The sequence below is a fragment of the Pseudophryne corroboree genome, chromosome 5, assembly GCF_028390025.1.
Source record: "Pseudophryne corroboree isolate aPseCor3 chromosome 5, aPseCor3.hap2, whole genome shotgun sequence".
NCBI classification, from domain to species: Eukaryota; Metazoa; Chordata; class Amphibia; order Anura; family Myobatrachidae; genus Pseudophryne; species Pseudophryne corroboree.
The window spans coordinates 361,415,934-361,438,096 of record NC_086448.1 but is presented as its reverse complement, the minus strand read 5'-3'; positions in this window follow the sequence as shown (position 1 = coordinate 361,438,096).

Genomic DNA, 22,163 nt, shown 5'->3' with positions numbered 1-22,163 from the left:
CCTTGTGTCATAACCCCGTTTTTAGTCATGTGGTACAGTGCCACATACATATAATGCCCCAGTACAGTGCCACATACATATAAAAATGCCAAAAAATGGGTGCCTCCACAGTGCCAGATACATATACCCCCCTCCACAGTGCCAGATACACATATGTCCACACAGTGCCAGATAAATATATGCCCTCAGTGCCAGACACACATGCCCCCACAGTACCAGATACACATGCCCCCACAGTGCCAGCTATGCCCCCAGTGCCAGTTACACATCCCCACAGTGCCAGCTGTCCCCAGTGCCAGATACACATGCCCCCACAATGCCAGATATGCCCTCAGTGCCAGATACACATGTCTCCACAGTGCCAGCTATGCATGTCATTACAGTGCCAGCTATGCCCCCAGTGCCAGATACACATGTCCACACAGTACCAGCTATGCCCCCAGTGCCAAATACACATGTCCTAACAGTGCCAGATACACATCCCCACAGTGCCAGCTGTCCCCAGTGCCAGATACACATGCCCCCACAATGCCAGATATGCCCCCAGTGCCAGATACACATGTCTCCACAGTACCAGCTATGCATGTCATTACAGTGCCAGCTATGCCCCCAGTGCCAGATACACATGTCCACACAGTACCAGCTATGCCCCCAGTGCCAAATACACATGTCCTAACAGTGCCAGATGTGCCCCCAGTACAGATACACATGTCCCCACAGTGCCAGATATACCCCCAGTGCAGATCCACATGCCCCCACAGTGCCAGCTATGCCCCCAGTGCAGATCCACATGTCCCCACATTGCCAGCTATGCACCCAGTGCAGATCCACATGTCCCCACAGTGCCAGCTATGCCCCCAGTGCAGATCCACATGCCCCCACAGTGCCAGCTATGCCCCCAGTGCAGCTCCACATGCCCCCACCGTGCCAGATATGCCCCCAGTGCAGATCCACATGCCCCCACAGTGCCAGATATGCCCCCAGTGCAGATCCACATGTCCCCACAGTGCCTCCCCCCCCCAAGTGCTGCTCATCCGCCGTGCTGCTGCTGTGATGGGAGGGGAGGAGAGCGCAGCGCGCGCCTCTCCTGTTCCTCTGACTCCGGCGGTGGCGTCTAACTTAAATTTAGCGCCGGCCCATGAGCCAATCAGAGCTCGCGGTCCGGCAGCCATTTAGGAGCTTAGCTGCCGGACCGCGAGCTCTGATTGGCTCATGGGCCGGCACTGAATTGAAGCCGCCGCAGGAGTCAGAGGAACAGGAGAGGCGCGCTCTGCGCTCTCCTGCCCTCTCCTCACACGCCATGTAGATTAACACACAGCAACTTCTAAGCCTCAGAAGTTGCTGTGTGTCGGGCAGCGGTGGCCGGGAGCGGATCGAGCTGCATGCGGAGGATGAAAGAGCCGTGGGTTGGCCACCGCTGCCCTAGAGTATCAGATTTTATTTCACAGCACCCCTAGGCCACAAGTTTCTTATTGAGAAATTTAGAAAAAAATATTAAATTAAGTAAATTGTGTTTATATGTAATCCTTAGGGTCAATTATGTGGTGAGTGACAGGATTCACTTCTGTTTGTCCACATATTTTATGATTGGCAGCCTCAAGCCCCAATTTTGCCTATTGACAATAAATAGTTTGAATTGGTCCTTGACCACCAACCAGAGGCCCCCTGCCAGTGTCCTGCAGCACTCCAGCGATCCACGGCACACAGTTTGAGAACCACTGGTGAACACACTTCATAATGTAGATGATTTGGCATTCTAATATGGCAAATCAGTCCAATATCGTTCTGGTTTGTATCCACCCTAACATACTATACACCATCTTAAATTAATGGATGGGACATATGCAGACTTCCTGATCTAATTTAATATTGTGAATTACCACATTGGTCTTAGGGCCTGGTTCAGAGAAAAACCCAGGTGTTCTGCCACATGCAGATATCAGTAATCTCAGCTGCACAAGGTCCGTTCTGCTCATGTGCAGAATGGGCCTTGCTATGTTGCCTGTCATTGCCTGTAGTCCCTCTTTCCCACTGCCTGATTGCCACGCAGCGGAATTGAGGGAAGGAAGGCGGGGGGCTGCATTCTCAGAAATGGGGGAGGGGGCATGTCACTGGATCTGTATGTCACTACGCAGACTTCCTGGCCTCACAGACCTCCCATCCACTGGTCAGTTGCTTAAGCTGAGGCTTACTCAGCTGACCGTCTGCATGAACGATGGTCACGATGTTGTATCCCAGCTTGCGATGTCAGTCACAATACAAGGTTCGCAGCTACATTCAGGAGGCATATCTTCTACTCAGACGTCTCCTGCACGTTCCCACTTTCAAATCAGACAGTAATTCAAAACCGCTTACGAATTGATATTGAATTTCAGACCATCTCTGAATCACGCCATTACATCCGTATTTGCCATATTTGACTTGGCCAGCAGTGTGACGTTAATACAATACAGAATGGAAGAGATTTTACAGCTGATTCTGATTCTACATATTTAACTGCTGAATTAATTTTTGAGATGAACTGCAACAAATAATATTTATATGTTATGGGCCCTACAGACTCGGTCATTAATGAATGAGAACTCATTCATATCGTTCAGTGTGTAGGTACCAATGATGAATGATGCGCGGCCCTGCACACGTTCATCGTTGATGCCCTGTCGCTTATGCATGCAGGCCAATATGGACAATCTCGTTCATATTAGCATGCACTGCTATGGAGCCGGGTGACTGAGGGAGTGAAGAAACTTCACTCGTCCCGCCATCGGGTTGCCCGACGGCCATATCGGCCGTTGGGCAGCTTGGCGGCAGGTCGACAAGTGTGTAGGGCCCATTACTGTTCTATGTAGACTGATACATTGTTGCTTCTATCACTCACTGGATTTGTTCAGATTGAACTCTGGAGCACTTTTGTGGCACTTTGGAGTTATCAACATTCACCTAGGCTTCATTAATAAGTTTGACATCTTTTTTATTGGTTTCAGCTGGCTTAATGACATTTTTAGTATACTACATATGTGAATATGTTCTTCCACACATTTAATTGCTGTTGCAGTCATTGGCCCTCATTCCGAGTTGATCGCAGCAGTTCATCGCATCGCAAAACTACGTAAATCCGCCAACTGCGCATGCGCAACAGCTGGACTGCGCGTGCGCAAAGGGAGCGATACGACGCTTGAGCAAAATAACAAACTGAAAATCTGCTCGTACTACACCTCCGAAAACAGGGATTGACGGAGGCGTGACAGAGGCACGGCTTCGCTATCTAATGAAATGGGCGTGAAAGTGGGCGGCTAGTGTGGGAGTATGCAACCAGCAGTAGGCGTGTTTTGTGCAGAAATGCGTATACGATGGTAAAATGTACACAACAAACGTTCGCTATCCTGTCGCAGCCGAGGAGTAAGTCTGCAGTTACTCTGCACTTGCGAAGTACTGTTACAAGATGGTCTGCCCCAATTAGCAATTATTTTGCCAATGAATTCACCTGTTGTCCAATTACTTACCAAACACTGCTCAGCCAAAATACTACAAACAGCAATTGTCTGGACACATAACATTTTTATTGTTAGCACCTACAAATTTGACACGCTCACAAATAATCTTGTATTTATTTTTATTTGCTAAATAAACATTGTTGTTAAATGCATGTTGTAATTATTTATTTAATAGTAGCAAATGAAATCAAGTGTGAATAAACCAACTTATAAACTACATCAGCTAAATCTTTTCGACATAGACATATTCCTTTGTACATACCAAATAACATAAACCACATAATGCAGCCTACACTTAATGTTACTTAATAAAAAATGTTTGCATTTTGTTGGGAATATGTGTCCATATCTAATATAATGTAATGTTGCCCCTAGTAACCCAAGGTCCTATTTTTTAAATAAAAAATGATATGCCCAGTTAAGTGTTGTGCAAGGCATACCTGTATAAATTTATAATATGCAATGTTTGTCTAAATATTCTGATTGTTCCCTTGTTCCACAAATGTCTATATGCCATGCTAAAGTTTACATGGCTAAGTTTTCCATAGTGCATAACCTTTAATAAAACACACAAACAAATTTTTAATCAATATTTTTTTATTTCAAATAATATATTAAATCAGAAACACAACATGGCTACAGATGAGCATCACATACAAAGATGGACATAGCAACAAGCAGATGCCACTGACAAAATTCACATAGCAGAACCCAGTACTATGGTAACACCATCTTCTGCCAAAATATGATGTTTAATATTTAATAAGTCTATGTTGTGAACCCCCAGCCAGACAAAAATTTTAGGGGAACTGAGCTTGATTCTGGAACCAACACACAAACACAACCATACACAGCACGCTAGTTAGAGGAAGATGGCTCAGGTGTACACGAAAATAACTCACAGGCTGCAATTTAAATAAGCACAAATATACCCTTTCACTTTGAGGGAGTTCTACATTCTGGCCACACAAGCCAAAAATAACAAAAAACATTGAGGCAACATGTAAAACATGGGTGCTGTCCATCTGGAGAGACATCACTTTCTCTTCTTTTTTCCCGCCTGATGTAGTTCTTCCCGGCTCGGTCTGCGAAGCGACCTTCGAGGTCCCTGCCCAGTGGGATGTTCTTCCTGGGCAGAGTGAGGGGAGGGAGCAGATGTGGCTGGCTCTCTGCCACTGTGGGCAAGGGAGACAGCGATGTCCTGGAGCCCTTGCAGAATGGAATTGGCAATTTGTTTGAAGGAGGAGGTGAGTTGCTCTTGGCCCTGCCTGATCTCTGCCAGACCTTGGCAGAGTTGAGCTACACCTTGCTCCACACTGGTTCTGTGCTCAGTGAGCCAGACAGGTATCTGGCTTACCTCCCAGATCATCGTGGCTTAAAAAGCATTCAGGCTCTCACCATACCTTGCTATTTGAGCCAGGATGTCCGGGATAGCAGAGGGTTGGGTGGGGGGGCCAGTTGGAATCTGGATGGATGGAATTTGTGGTCCCACACTGCCAGAGACACTAGGTCCCCCCACCTCAGCCTCAGCCACATAACCCTCCTCTGACTCTACCTGCTCACCCACCTGTGCTGTGTTATGTTCAATGCAAAAATAAGAATGAGTGGAAAAAGAGTAGAAAAAAACAACATGAGACTTTTTGAACCACTAAATTATTTGTTTAGGAATCTGTGTGAAAACTTACCTGGCAAGTCATGTGCATCCAGTATTTCAGGCAGGTCCGTGTCCATATGAGACACCCCAACCCCCTCCTAGTAACTCACACAGTCCATCGCCATCTCAAGATCTGTGTACTCCACAGTGGCAGCTGGACCTCCCCCTGTTGCCCTCGAGGCATTCCACTCCGCAGACCTCTTGCCCTTCAGGCGGGATTTGAAGTCGGCCCAACTACATATGTGATGAAAAATAGGGGCAAAGTACAGAAAAGTTATGAATACCTGCTTTAATTGATAGTACACATGTTATGTATTTGGTTGCTATAGGCAACATCACATCTAGCAATTTTTTTTATAATACTTGGGTCAGAAAATGGTGTGTCAATATACACTTACCGTCTTCTAACTTCCTGTGGTGTGCGGACTATTGAGCCGACTTCATAAACAGAATCAGTGATGTCCCTCCAGATTCGATCTTTGGATGCAGCACCCATGTTTTTGGGTCCTCGATGAATTTTGGCCATGGCCTGTGTGACCAAAACACGTAACTCCCTCTTAGTGAAGGCGGGCTGTCTTTTTTTTTTTTTTTGCCTGTAGCCTGTGAGCTATCGTTCTGTCCATCATCACCATCTTCCTCTTCACTAGCTGCTTGTGTCCTTTGTGTTTGAGATGGGATTCTGGAATCTCCCTCAGTTACCCCAGTATCTATGTCTGGCAGGGGATTCACTCCTAACTCCTGGGTATCAGAAGATTGATTTTCTATAGTACTGGGTCCTGGTATCTGAAAATCAGAACTTCCAGCTTCTAGCATCTGCCTCCGCAGTGCTAGGCGCCTATGTGTCAAAGCTGACATCTGCTACTGCACGCGGTCCATCTCTGCTGCCATCTGCTCACGAGTAGCCATGTTGCTGGTGGCATGTGTGTTTGCACAGGTGTGTGGCGATTTATAGGTGCGTGTGTTTTCCAGTGCGGTAATTCGCACAGGTGTCAATTATGCTAATACTTCCAGTAATTGTACAGCCTATTTAAAAGGCTGGATTGCAGCCTGTGTGAGTGGGTGTATGATGGCAGATGGAGTATTGAGTTTTGTCAGAGAAGGTGGTCGTGTTTGTTCTAACATTTCTGAGTAAGTTTTTGTTTCAGTATATTGCAGACAAATGTGCGTTTGTTTGCTAGCAAATGTTTTCATGTTGTGTTGCGTAGTGCTTATTTTATGCGAGTGTACTTTTGTTAGTATTACTGAATTAGGATATTAACAAACCAAGTATGTATGGGTGTGCAATGGTCGTTTGTAGTGTTTTAAACTGGGTATTAGTATTTTGGTGGATAATGTTTTGGCATATAAATTTAATCTCATGTACTATGTAATATTTGTGTGACCTGCAATTTACAGTGTGTCCGTTCTATTGTTGAGAGTGTATACTTTATTTCTTATAGTCCATTTCTCTCTCTTGTAGGTGTGTCATTAGTGGTGTGTGTACACATATTTATTTTCTAGCCAAGTAGGCCATTTTTGTTTTGAATTTTCAGCTACATTTGAAGCTACATTTGTTGAGCAGGTAAATTATCAATCCCTTTGTGTCCTGGTGTGTGTTTGTTGTAAGTGTGTATCTGATTTCTTATAGGGCATTTCTCTCTCTTGTAGGTGTCTCAGTGGTGTGTGCCACCACATATCCTTTCAGGGCAAGTCGCCATTTTTTCTTTGTTTTGGTGCTCCACATTTGAAGCTACATTTGTTGAGCAGATAAGTTGCCAATCCCTGTGTGTCCTGGTGTGTGTTTGTTGTAAGTGTGTATCTGTTTTCTTATAGGCCATTTCTCTCTCTTGTAGGTGTCTTATTTGTTTGTTTACAAAGCATTTACTTTTGACAAAGTAGGGCTGATTTTTTTCTGTATTTGCTACTAAAGGACCCCCGTTTTTTTATGGATATGTGTTTTCTGTGTTTTTCTTTTACAATTTTTCAGTTTTATTAATTTACATTAGTCATACTTATTTTGGAGACAATATATTGTTGCATTAATTATATGGGTAAGGTTGATATCTCTAATTATTTATGATTTGTGATGTTAACCTATGTTGGAGCTAATTATCTAATTTTTGTGTTTTTATTTTTTTCCAATTATGTGTTTTTGGTCCGTATTAAAGTCTTGAAGAAATGGAGTATGCACAAGCAGTAAGTTAACACCCATACACTTTTAATTTGATTATGGATGAGAATGTGTGTATTTTTAAAAAAAGTTTTAAACATGATTCTTCCCTTCATTTTAAGTTGGTGATGTCAATTCATGTGGCAGCGGAAGCACTCCCACCACAACCAACGGAACCACTCCCACCCCAACCGGCGCAAGCCCTCCAACCCCAACCGGCTCCTCATCATCCAAGGCAACGGAGGCGTGCTAGGCCACCAATTTTCCGTACCCGTGTCCTTCTTTTTGGGATGCCTGATGATGTTGTGTTGCGCAGATACAGACTGCCACCTCATCTAATCCTAAACACTCTCTCCATAATAGAGAGTGATCTAGAATAATCCATTAGGTATCCTACAGCAATACCAGCATTGACACAATTCCTTGCTGTGTTACATTTTGTTGCCACTGGGTCGTATCAGCATGTGGTGGGAGATCTGGTTGGCATGTCGCAGGGCAAGTTCAGTAAGGTCCTGCGGCGTGTCAGCCAGGCTTTCATCAAAAGAGTCAAGCAATTTATATCAATGCCTTTGGGTGTTGGTGCCCTGGATGTGGTGAAGCGGCAATTTCAGGAAGGTGGTAGTCGCTTCCCACACGTTATTGGGGTTGTGGATGGCACACATGTAGCTATTGTAGCACCAAGACATAATGAAGACATTTATAGAAACAGGAAACTGTTTCATTCTCTGAATGTAATGGTTGTTTGTGGGCCATCCCTCCAGATCCTGTCCCTGAATGCTAAGTTCCCGGGGAACTCCCATGATGCACATGTCATTAGACAATCAGGGATATGGCAGAGATTAAGATCGATGGAAGGCCAAGACATGTGGTTATTGGGTGAGTTTTTTCGTTTAAATGTTTTGAAGTCATATTTTTTTTTTTTTAATGTAAATTTACAATTATAGTTTTGCTTTTTTCATCTTATCAAACAGGAGACCGTGGATATCCTTGCACCCCCTGGCTCATGACTCCTTAGAGTAAACCCAGGCCAGGACCACAGACGGCATTTAACTCCGCGCTTACTGCCACTAGACAGCTGGTGGAGCGCACGATTGGTGTCCTTAAAGGGCGCTTTCGTGTGCTCCACCGCACTGGTGGCGACATCATGTATTCGCCGGAGATGGTAAGTAAAATTGTGGTCCTGTGCGCTATCCTACATAACATCGCTGTAAGGAGTCGCGTAGAGCTTCCTCAAACTGAGGAATTGCCTGATGAGGAGCCAGGGGTTGGCCGGACAATCGGTGGGGGGAGAGTGTCCCGGCGGGGGAATGAAATAAGGGCACGAATTGTCCGTGATTATTTCAGGTATTTTGATTTTTTTCTTATTTATTCTCATTTTCCCAAAGTCACTGTATTTGTATTGTCATTTTGGTCTGATGTCATTTAGGTAGCTTGCTAAAGTTCATAGTGTAATTTTTTTGGTGTGTGAGTCTATATTATTCTTTGTTTATGTGATAAATCTGAAATATTCTCCTTATCATGTCTTTTGAACCAATCTTGTTGTTGTCTTTTTTTTATTTTTTATTAATATCTAATTAATTTGTTTTTGGATAATTGTGTTAATAACTGTTTTTTTTATATTTTTTGTTTGGTTTTGGCTTGTGCATCTGTTTACATTACAAATTACCCAACATATGATCCTAAATGTCGCAAACTTGGTGACTTTGTGCAGCTGATTGTTATTGACAAATGTGGTGAGTACACAGATTGTAACAATTACTTTTCTATAAGTGTGTGCGTGTATGTGAGTGTGTGTGTGAGTGTGATTGTGAGTGTGTGTTTGTGTATGTATATGTGAGTGTGTGATTTTGAGTGAGTGTTTGTGTGTGTGTGTGTGTGTGTGTGTGTGTGTGTGTGTGTGTGTGTGTGTGTGTGTGTGTGTGTGTAATTGTGAGTGTATGTTTTTTTCCCTAGTTCTTCCGCGGCTGCGAATTTCCGCTATTGCGAACTGTACCCACTGTCCTTCACAGTAATGCACACATCAATAAAGTTTATTAGATGACACCATAAATTTACAACCAATCACATCCCACCATACACTATAAATATAAGTCCATATATGGAAAACGCCATTGGCACCATGCGCGCAGCTGCTTTTAGCCGACAGGAGCTGCGCCTACTGGTCGCGGTAATGGACCGCCGCGTAGGCCGCACAGGGCCCTTTATCCCTAATAGGGTAAAGCGTGAGGCCTGCGCGGAGGTCCGCCGCTTATTGCGAACCTGCGCCCGGAGCAGGAGTAGCATTATCCAGCTGGAGAGGCACTAGAGCGACCTCCGCAGGTGCACGCTGGACCTGTTGGCGGAGATCCGCCAACAAATCCGCAATAGACGAAGACGCAGTAAGTTTCACATTACATTACATAACAGAGAATGTTAGCAGTCTTTTAATGTAAAGACTACATGTTTGCACTAATGTTATATAGTGTGTAAATTAGCAGACTGTCAATGTACTATTGTAGAGCAAACATGACAGTGTGTGTGGTTATGGCAAGCAGTACTGACTGTGTAGCAAAGTGCTTGTGAAACTGATGTCGGTGTACTGAGTTGGTACACATGCTAGCGTCTTGACCTAATCACTTTATATGTCTATTTAACATGCTCACTAACAATGTTTGTTAAACATGTTTTGAAATCAATACAACCTAATAAACTAATTATGACATATGTCATTCTAGGGCAAGCCCAACGGCGAGCAGTGGCTGCCAGAAGAGGCCAACACACTTCTCCGGCCCACTCCCCCTCTCCGGACCACTCCCCCTCTCCAGCCCACTCCCCCTCTCCGGCCACCTCCCCCTCTACAGCCCAATCCCCCTCTCCAGCCCACTCCCCCTCTCCGGCCCAATCCCCCTCTCCAGCCCAATCCCCCTCTCCAGCCCAATCCCCCACTCCAGCCACCTGCCCCTCTCCAGCCCAATCCCCCTCTCCGGCCCAATCCCCCTCTCCAGCCCAATCCCCCTCTCCAGCCCAATCCCCCACTCCGGCCACCTCCCCCTCTCCAGCCCAATCACCCTCTCCGGCCCAATCCCCCTCTCCAGCCCAATCCCCCTCTCCGGCCCAATCTCCCTTCAGCCCAATCCCCCTCTTCAGCCCAATCCCCCTCTCCAGCCCAATCCCCCTCCTATTCCCAATTCCCCTCTCTGCCCCCCTCCCCCTCTGTGTCCCAAACCATCTCTCCACCACCCTCACCCTATCTTTCACAAACACCCTCTGTAACCTGCTCCCCCTTCCATCCTCTTTCCTAAATGGACCCTCCTTCCCCCCATCCTGACTCCTTCCACCATCCAGCCACCATCCCCCATGCAGCCAACCACCCCCATCCAGTCGCCATGCCCCAGCCAAACCCCTTCGCACCCATCTGAATGGGCAACAGAGGCCCCGGAGAAACTTCAGGGAGATGGTGAATTGGCAGAGGAAAGTAAGTTCACACACATTTTTACAAATGGTTAAATAGTATTGAATGACACATTAAAATAATTGCATTGTTGTACTGTGGCCAATCTTTTGACAAGGTTAAATGCTTATGTGGACAGGTTTGCATGCACAGCACGGTTTGTATGTGAAATATTATCTGGCAAACATTTAGACCTGAGTGGAAATTTTTGTGTGGTTAAAATGTTAGAATAGTGCCTGGTTAATGCAATATTTGCACATTAAAGTCGCAGGAGTCTATTTGTTAGCCAGGCTAAGGACACAATGATTTGTGTTGTGAAAGTTACACTCAAAAAATGATTATTGTAAAAAAAAAAAAAACCTGTTTCACCTTATGTAGTAAGGCAGGCTTTCAGGGAGTGTGGGCATGCTAGGATATGTCGTCCTTCTGAAGATGTTGATATGCAGTGTGATGATGCAGGGCAAACACCAAAAAAGACAAGTCTGCTTCACTCCAGATGTGAATGAATCCCAGCATGGGGTTACATTTACTAAGATGGGAGTTTTTTTCAAGATGGGATGTTGCCCATAGCAACCAATCAGATTCAACTTCTCATTTATTTAGCACATTCTAGAAGATATGTGTAATCTGATTAGCTGCTATGGGCAACGTCCCATCTTAAATAGAACCACCATCTTAGTAAATGTACATCATGGTGTGGTACACGTTTTACATTTTTAATTTAACAATAACAAACATTGCTGAGCATGCTTGTGTGTTGGTATGCTACTGTTTTAACATTCAAACATCCATGATGTAGTCCCTTTGCCATTAAAGTGTGCTTTGTGGCTTGCTTGTGTAATAGGTAATGTGAGTAAGTTTTTTATTTTTAATTTTGCTCTTCATTTCAGATGGTGCAGTTGGAGATCCCACAAGCCTGCCTGGCATCCTTGCCAGCCTAAAGGCACATTTGCAGGCCATGCTGGCCGATGTTGACCGGCTACAAAAATTTTGTTAACTGAACCCTATTTTTTATTTGTTAAAAAAAAAAAAATATTTCTAAAATAAAAAAAAAATTGTTTACAGTTAAGCGGTTGTTTTTTTTTTTTAATGCAATAAAGGAACAGCATATTGCCTAGCAGAAATTGGTTACCTTACAAAAAACACACATCAAACTTCTTATTATTTACAAACAAACAAACAAATTATGTCAGTTAGGAGCTTACTGTTTAGAAAAACATGTAAACACATATATTCACACACTACACCTCCACACAAAAATATGCTATTTAACATTAGCCCAGGCACAGTTTACACATCTATTTCACTTATTTATAAACAAACATGGTAATGGCCAATTATGCCTACAAAGTGTTCTGTAGGTATTCTTTGAAGACTTAATTGGTCATGTCCACAATCATTCATTACACTAATTGGATTCGTAATTGAGGAAGGCTTGTTGAGTTTGAATTGAAAGGTGTAATATAACTTGAAAAAAAACCCATTGCTGTGCGTTTTCCAGCAAAAGCGTGTGCAATGTTAAGAAGAATGTGTAAATCTACGAGAAGCTTGTATTTTTACGATGACGTTTGTAGTAATGCGATGGATTCGCATTAGTGCGATGTCATTTGGCATACGCCTACTTTGTGTAATACTGCGTACGAAATAGCAAAAATACGTTGGGGCAGATATTCGCTATTGTGCAACGTATTCGCAATTTTGCGAATATGTTGTGCGAACGAATAAAATAGCGAACAACTCTGAATCACCCCCATTGTGCAAATATATGTTTTTATGTTTATATATATTTATTCATGTATTGTTATATAACTAGGTAATCTACACTCATTTGCAGTTTAGATCTGCTCAGAATATATATGCAGCAGTGATATTGGCCCTCATTCCGAGTTGTTCGCTCGGTATTTTTCATCGCATCGCAGTGAAAATCCGCTTAGTACGCATGCGCAATGTTCGCACTGCGACTGCGCCAAGTAACTTTACTATTAAGAAAGTATTTTTACTCACGGCTTTTTCTTCGCTCCGGCGATCGTAATGTGATTGACAGGAAATGGGTGTTACTGGGCGGAAACAGGCCGTTTTATGGGCGTGTGGCTGAAAACGCTACCGTTTCCGGAAAAAACGCAGGAGTGGCCGGAGAAACGGTGGGAGTGCCTGGGCGAACGCTGGGTGTGTTTGTGACGTCAACCAGGAACGACAAGCACTGAAATGATCGCACAGGCAGAGTAAGTCTGGAGCTACTCTGAAACTGCTAAGTAGTTAGTAATCGCATTATTGCGAATACATCGGTCGCAATTTTAAGAAGCTAAGATTCACTCCCAGTAGGCGTAGACTAAGCGTGTGTAACTCTGCTAAATTCGCCTTGCGACCGATCAACTCGGAATGAGGGCCATTGTTATTAAAACTAGGTAATCTACACTGTCAATTTGTATATTATAAGGTATATTGTATTCTAGTAAGAAACTATTGCAGCTTTGAAATAGTTGTTAACTGCTATCTCAGTGTTTGTTTTAGTTGAGTTTTATGGCATGCTCTGTAAACGGGGGTGGGATGTTAGGCCCTGATTGCAATTATTAGACACACATGGATTCGTAACATTTATATGGAAAGATGCTAGGCTGAACATCAGCCGGCTGAACTGGGTTTTATTATAAGGGTTGTTTAAAAGGGTTAAGAAAATATTACAATATAGACTTACCCAGGACGAAAACAGACGGAAACAGCCCACCAACATTACAGAAAACCATCCTCCCTTCCTTTCATTCCCAATCATCTGTGCATTTCAGCGTATGTAAATATTTTACCAACTACAAACCTCATGACCTCTAAGAACAAAATGCAACGAATTATGTATATAACCATTTACATTGTGATTTACATGTGATTGTACATACCTGTTTGTCACTTTGCTCTATCATGCACAGCTAACATACAGCGGAACAACACCAGTAAATAGGCACCTGAACTTTTAACTTAAACAAGTGAAACCATACATTCTCAGCCCTGATAACACTGGTTTAATCTCAAACAAACTATGTTCCACAAATTGATTTTCTGCATTGCTCTTCATGGAGTATTCATAAAGACCATTGCATCATTCAGTCTCCCAGCAACTCAGCCCTCTGTACATGTTGCCCCCTCAATTCTACACTCCCCTCTTATTAGCACTCATGAGCTTTTCACTTCCCTATACTCATTGACAATAACATCTACAACCTCTCACCATAAAAAACTTTCACAAACCTCTGACACTCACATTTATCTCTCTCTTCTGCTTCTGATAGCTGGTGACATTTCACCAAATCCAGGACCCAGCCACTTGCATCGCTCACATTCACCTGATTCACAGCAACATAGAAATCCAGCTAACCTCATAAACATCACATGTCTTCCATCACCCTCCAGATCACTAAAATGTGCCTTATGGAATGCACGCTCTGTTTGTAACAAATTAACATCAATCCATGACCTCTTCATATCCAACAACATCAATTTGCTGTCTATAACAGAAACCTGGCTTACACAATCTGACACAGCCTCCCCTGCAGCACTGGCACATGGTGGTCTCCACTTTACACACACCTCCAGACCCGGTAACCTTAAAGGAGGAGGAGTTGGACTTTTACTTTCCCAATCTTTTGCATACACTGTTCTACCACAGGTTCCATCACTCACATTTACATCATTTGAAGTACATTCCATTAGGGTTTACTCTCCTTTCTCTCTGCGTGTTGCAGCTATCTACCGCCCACCTGGCCATCCAATACAATTTTTAAAAGATTTTTCTGCCTGGCTCCCTCACTTCCTATCCTCTGACATCTCCACCATTATCATGGGTGATTTCAATATTGCTATTGATTGTCCAAAATCTGCTGCTCATGCCTCCAGACTACTCTCTCTAACTTCCTCTCTTGGCCTCTCCCAATGGACTGACTCCTCTACTCATCAGGAGGGCCACTGCCTTGATCTAGTATTCACCAGACTATGCTCCATCTCTAAACTCACTAACACTCCTTTCCCCCTCTCAGATCACAACCTTATCACCTGCATGCTCTCCTCCGTTAATTCAAACCCTGTGTTGCTGAAGTCCTCCAATCTTCCTCAAACCCGCAGAAATATTAACACAATTAATCTTCAAGAACTTTCCACTTCACTCCAACAACTGTTTTCACCTATTTCTGCATTCACCTCTCCTGAGATGGCTGTATCATACCTTAATGAGACTCTAGAACTAGCCCTTGATGAAGTGGCTCCAGCTACCCATCACACTCCACGTAGGCCTAGATGTCAACCATGGCACTCCAAATTAACAAGACAACTACAAAAACTCACATGAAAACTTGAACGTCAGTGGCGTAAATCTCGTATTTCAAGTGACTTCCTCACATATAAGACTGTCTACCATTCTTATAAAAATGCCCTGGACACTGCCAAACAAACATATTTCCAAACTCTTATCTCTGCTCAAGCCTCTACCCCAACGACTCTTTAATACATTTAAATCACTTCTGAATCCTCCCTCACCTACCCCACCAGCCACTATCAAGGCACAGGATCTTGCTTCCTACTTCAAGGAGAAGATTGATAAGATCCGAAATGAAATGGTATGCTCTTCGGCAGCCAGTGACCTGCTCCGTTCTTTACCTGAACCCTCTGGCACTCTTTCTTCATTTGATCCCACAAATGAAGATGAAGTATCATCACTCTTCTCATCCTGCTTCTCCACTACCTCTCCTCTTGATTCTTTACCCTCACAAATAAGTAAAGCTCTGTCTCTGGTGCTCATCCCTACCTTAACTAACATCTGTAATCTCTCTCTCTCTACTGGTATTTTTCCTTCACTCTTCAAGCATGCAGTGATTACACCCATTTTAAAGAAACAAAATTCTGACCCTAATGCTCTCTCAAACTACCGCCCTATCTCTCAGCTCCCTTGTCTCTCTAAGCTACTTGAGAGACTTGCCTACACTCGACTAACACACTTTCTTAACTCATACACTTTATTGGACCCACTTCAGTCAGGCTTCCGTTCCCAACACTCCACAGAGACAGCACTGACTAAAGTGGTTAATGATTTGGTCACTACGAAGTCTAAAGGCCATTACTCACTACTTATTCTTCTAGAACTATCTGCTGCATTTGACACTGTAGACCACTCTCTTCTCATACAGACATTAAAATCCCGAGGTCTTAAAGACACAGCCCTTTCTTGGTTCCTATCCTACCTATCTAATCGCTCCTTCAGTGTTCACTTCTCTGAATCTACCTCCTCTTCGCTACCTCTTTCAGTTGGAGTACCACAAGGCCAGGGCCGGTGCAAGGTTTCTCGGCACCCTAGGCAAATTGTCAGCTGCGCCCCCCCCCCCCCCATATATGTGTGTGCATGTAGTCTCATATTTATATATATATATATATATATATATATATATACACACACACACACACACACACACATGGTCGAAGTGGAAATTTGGAAGTGGGGGTATGCAAAAGTCAAGGATGTAAATATGCACGTGCCTTCGGCGCGCACGCTCCAGAAAAGGGGGCGTGGTCACCCAAAAGGGGGCATGTCCCGTGTAGTAAAACCCCTTATACTATCTAGTACTGGTGCCCCTTTCACATTATAGCACACGGTACGAGCTGAAATTTACATTGTAGCACACTGAATAAGCCGAAATTCCCCTTGTAGCACACTGCATGAGCCGACATTCACATTGTAGCACACTGAATGAGACGAAATTCACATTGTAGCACACTGAATGAGCCGACATTCACATTGTAGCACACTGAATGAGCTGAAATTCACATTGTAGCACACTGAATGAGCCGAAATTCACATTGTAGCACACTGAATGAGCCGACATTCACATTGTAGCACACTGAATGAGCCGACATTCACATTGTAACACACTGAATGAGCCGACATTCACATTGTAGCACACTGAATGAGCCGACATTCACATTGTAGCACACTGAATGAGACGAAATTCACATTGTAGCACACTGAATGAGACAAAATTCACATTGTAGCACACTGAATGAGCCGACATTCACATTGTAGCACACTGAATGAGACGAAATTCACATTGTAGCACACTAAATGAGCCGAAATTCACATTGTAGCACACTGAATGAGACAACATTCACATTGTAGCACACTGAATGAGCCAAAATTCACATTGTAGCACACTGAATGAGACAAAATTCACATTGTAGCACACTGAATGAGCCGAAATTCACATTGTAGGACACTGAATGAGACAAAATTCACATTGTAGCACACTGAATGAGCCGACATTCACATTGTAGCACACTGAATGAGACAAAATTCACATTGTAGCACACTGAATGAGACTAAATTCACATTGTAGCACACTGAATGAGCCAAAATTCACATTGTAACACACTGAATGAGCCGACATTCACATTGTAGCACACTGAATGAGCCGAAATTCACATTGTAGCACACTGAGTGAGCCGACATTCACATTGAAGCACACTGAATGAGCCGACATTCACATTGTAGCACACTGAATGAGCCGAAACTCACATTGTAGCACACTGAATGAGCCGACATTCACATTGTAGCACACTAAATGAGCCGAAACTCACATTGTAGCACACTGAATGAGCCGAAACTCACATTGTAGCACACTGAATGAGCCGAAACTCACATTGTAGCACACTGAACGAGCCGACATTCACATTGTAGCACACTGAATGAGCCGATATTCACATTGTAGCACACTGAATGAGCCGAAATTCACATTGTAGCACACTGAATGAGCCGACATTCACATTGTAGCACACTGAATGAGCTGAAATTCACATTGTAGCACACTGAATGAGACAAAATTCACATTGTAGCACACTGAATGAGCCGACATTCACATTGTAGCACACTGAATGAGCCGACATTCACATTGTAGCACACTGAATGAGCCGAAATTCACATTGTAGCACACTGAATGAGCCGAAACTCACATTGTAGCACACTGAATGAGACAAAATTCACATTGTAGCACACTGAATGAGACAAAATTCACATTGTAGCACACTGAATGAGCCAAAATTCACATTGTAGGACACTGAATGAGCCGACATTCAAATTGTAACACACTGAATGAGCCGAAATTCACATTGTAGCACACTGAATGAGCCGACATTCACATTGTAACACACTGAATGAGCCGACATTCACATTGTAGCACACTGAATGAGCCGAAATTTACATTGTAGCACACTGAGTGAGCCGACATTCACATTGAAGCACACTGAATGAGCCGACATTCACATTGTAGCACACTGAATGAGCCGAAACTCACATTGTAGCACACTGAATGAGCCGACATTCACATTGTAGCACACTGAATGAGCCGACATTCACATTGTAGCACACTGAATGAGCCGAAACTCACATTGTAGCACACTGAATGAGCCGACATTCACATTGTAGCACACTGAATGAGCCGACATTCACATTGTAGCACACTAAATGAGCCGAAACTCACATTGTAGCACACTGAATGAGCCGAAATTCACATTGTAGCACACTGAGTGAGCCGACATTCACATTGAAGCACACTGAATGAGCCGACATTCACATTGTAGCACACTGAATGAGCCGAAACTCACATTGTAGCACACTGAATGAGCCGACATTCACATTGTAGCACACTGAATGAGCCGACATTCACATTGTAGCACACTGAATGAGCCGAAACTCACATTGTAGCACACTGAATGAGCCGACATTCACATTGTAGCACACTGAATGAGCCGACATTCACATTGTAGCACACTAAATGAGCCGAAACTCACATTGTAGCACACTGAATGAGCCGAAACTCACATTGTAGCACACTGAATGAGCCGAAACTCACATTGTAGCACACTGAACGAGCCGACATTCACATTGTAGCACACTGAATGAGCCGACATTCACATTGTAGCACACTGAATGAGCCGAAATTCACATTGTAGCACACTGAATGCTACAATGCAACATGTGGGAGCCCAATTGTGGGGGAGGGGGGGAAAGGAGAGATGAACCTAGGTACAAGATGCAGGGGGGGGGGGGAGAAGTGGGAGCCTAATAGCTGTGGGGGAGCTGGTAATAAGAAGAGGCAGCAGCGGGGGGGGGGGAGATGACCCTAGGTACAAAATGCAGGAGGGGGGAGGGCGGGAGCAGCGGGAGCCTAATAGCTGTGGGGGAGCTGGTAATGAGAGGCAGCAGCAGAGGGGGGGGGAGCAGAGGGGGGGGGGTTTGAAGAAATTAACCTAGGTACAGGATTACTAGATGCAGGAGGGGGGGGGGGGGGGAGTTGAAGCAGGAGCCCAATAGCTGTGGAGGCAGCAGAAGGTTCTGATGAGATGCGGCCGGGAGCCAGTCGCGGGATTGCGGAGAGGGGGGGGGGGGAGAGGCGCAGATAAAAATTTGCTCGATTCTAGGGAGAGGCGGCGCCCGATGTGGCAGCAGAGCGGACCAGCGACCAGGCCAGCAGACCCCTTCATGATGATGTGCCCTGTAGTCCGTGGAAGACCATCGCGTGGGGGAGCGGCGGATCGTCTGCTCACATAACGTGGGACTCAGGAGCGCAGGCGGCAGCAGCAGCAGGCTGTGCATTATAACTCATTCCTCAGGAATGAGTATAATGCGCAGCCTGCTGCTGCTGCCGCCTGCGCTCCTGAGTCCCACGTTATGATTCCTCTGTGGGCGGCTCAGCTGTGGGCTATGATCGCAGAGGTGGGGGCCCGGGGGGGGGCGGCTGCACGGCACTGACGGCAGGCCGGGTTGAAGAAGAACTTAAGTAGGGCACTGGCAGACACACACAGACACAGTCAACTCACGTTTGAAGGCACGGCACTGGCAGACAGTCAGACGTGGTGGGCCAGGCGCCAACGAGCTGCTCCTCTTAAAGAATAGGAGGAGTGTGTGTGTGTGTGTGTTCTCTTTCACTTTCGTTCCGCCCTCCAGTGGTCGCCGCCCCTAGGCAGCTGCCTAAAGCTGCCTAGTGGTAGCGCCGGCCCTGCACAAGGCTCAGTCTTGGGTCCTCTGCTTTTCTCTATCTATACCTCATCTCTTGGTAAACTAATCAGCTCTTTTGGTTTTCAGTATCATCTGTACGCAGATGATACTCAAATCTACCTATCCTCACCTGACTTGTCCCTATCTGTACTGGACCGTGTCACTGAATGCCTTTCTGCCATTTAATCTTGGATGTCATCTCACCACCTCAGACTGAATATTTCAAAGACAGAGTTAATTATATTTCTACCGGCCAATAGTAGGTACCAACCTAATATCTCTATCACTGTTGAAAACTCGACTATCCACCCCACCCCACAAGCTCGCTGCCTAGGTGTCATCCTTGACTCTGATCTGTCCTTTGTTCCCCACATTCAATCTGTCTCAAGATCATGTTACATGCATCTAAAAAACATATCCAAAATATGACCATACCTTACACAAGACACTGCTAAAACTCTAATCCACGCTCTCATTATCTCCCGCATTGATTATTGCAATAATCTCCTAACTGGTCTTCCCAAAACAAGACTCTCACCACTACAATCCATTCTGAATGCAGCTGCGAGGCTTATCTTCCTCGCTAGATGTACATCATCTGCAGATCCACTCTGTCAGTCCCTCCATTGGTTACCTGTACTCTACCGCATTCAATATAAAATACTTTTACTCACACACAAGGCCATTAACCAAACTACACCAACGTACATCACTTCGCTTATCTCAAAATATCTCCCAACCCGACCTCTTCGCTCTTCACTAGACCTGCGTCTCTCATCCACACTCATTACTCGCTCCCACTCACGATTGCAGGACTTTCATCGGGCTGCACCCACTCTGTGGAATGCCCTACCACGCACAATAAGACTCTCCTCTAGTCTCCAAACCTTCAAGCGTTCCCTGAAAACTCACCTCTTCAGGCAAGCGTATCAAATTCCAGAACCGCCCACATAACTTTCATAAACCTTCCTATCAAATTGCATCCACTCTGTAGTCCACACACATCCTCACATGTCTTCTAATTCTATGCAATAGATAGCACCTTTCCTTATGTACACATGCCTATTTCGCTATAGATTGTAAGCTTGCGAGCAGGGCCTTCCTACCTCTGACTGTTTTAATCACCCATTTTGTTATTGTTATTTCAAATTGTAAAGCGCAACGGAATTTGCTGCGCTATATAAGAAACTGTTAATAAATAAATAAATAAATAATAAATTGTGGTTACCTAGTATCCCTCCCTTTTTCTTTTTGTTCTCGCTGGGGTTCAGCTCTCCCTTTACCTTTAGTGTCACATACACACTTCCTAGAAGCACCTGGTTTTGTGTATAGATTTTTTGCCCTGTAAGATGTACTACTTAGTAAATATGTATACATAATTAACACGAAATTAAATATCATCGGACTTGTTTTATTACTAGGTTATATTATACTAAACTACCAATAACCAAATTGAGGACTTATAAACAAAGAAAATAATAAAAATAGACAACGGGGATGGCAAATACTGTTCTGCCTAGCGGTGCACTAACCCCTAAAGGGGGGTACACATGGAGAGATCCATTCTTTAAATCTAAGCAATCTAACTAGATTGCTTAGATTTTAAGCACAGATCTCTGGTGTGTATGCCCCACAGCGATAGCGACACGCCCCCATTGCGCTGTGTGCTGAGTGGGGGAGAGATGTCTGCTGAGCGGTCACTGATAGATCGCTAGCACATCTCTCTCCGTGTGTACGGGGCTTAAATATGCATCTAAGTCAGGTATTTATATTATGAGAAAATAAGGATTACTAAACTATTTCAGTTATACCTCAATCAGAGACGTTGGAACAGGGGGGGGAGGGGGCAGCCTGCCCCCCCAAACAAGACAGAGGCGCCGGTGACCAGTGCAGGGGAGTGCTTACCTCTGAATCCCCGTGGACGGTTTCACCATTCCAAGTGCTCTTCTGCCGCAGGGTGATGTCCTATCTACTGTCCTAGCCGGCTGTCACTCTGAGTATTCACTGATGCTTACTGGGAGGAGGCATGGCTGTGGTCCCGGGATGTCCCAGCAGGCTCGGCATGACCACGCCTCCTCCCAGTAATACATCAGTGAATACTCAGAGAGACAGAGCCAGCTAGGACAGCAGATGGGACAGCACACAGCGGTGAAGCCACCCACAGGGATCCGGAGGTGAGCACTCACCCACACTGGGGGATAGAGAGGGAGGGAGAGGCTGGCAGCACAGCACAATGCAGGGTTAGGCTAGCAGTGGCACCACTGGGGAGCAAGGGTGTGGTTCATAGGATCGACCACGCTTAGGTCGACAGTGTCTAGGTCGACCACTATTGGTCAACAGTAACTAAGTCAATACCCAAATAGGTCAACACAAGCATTAGGTCGACATAAGCAAGGTCAACAGGACAAAAG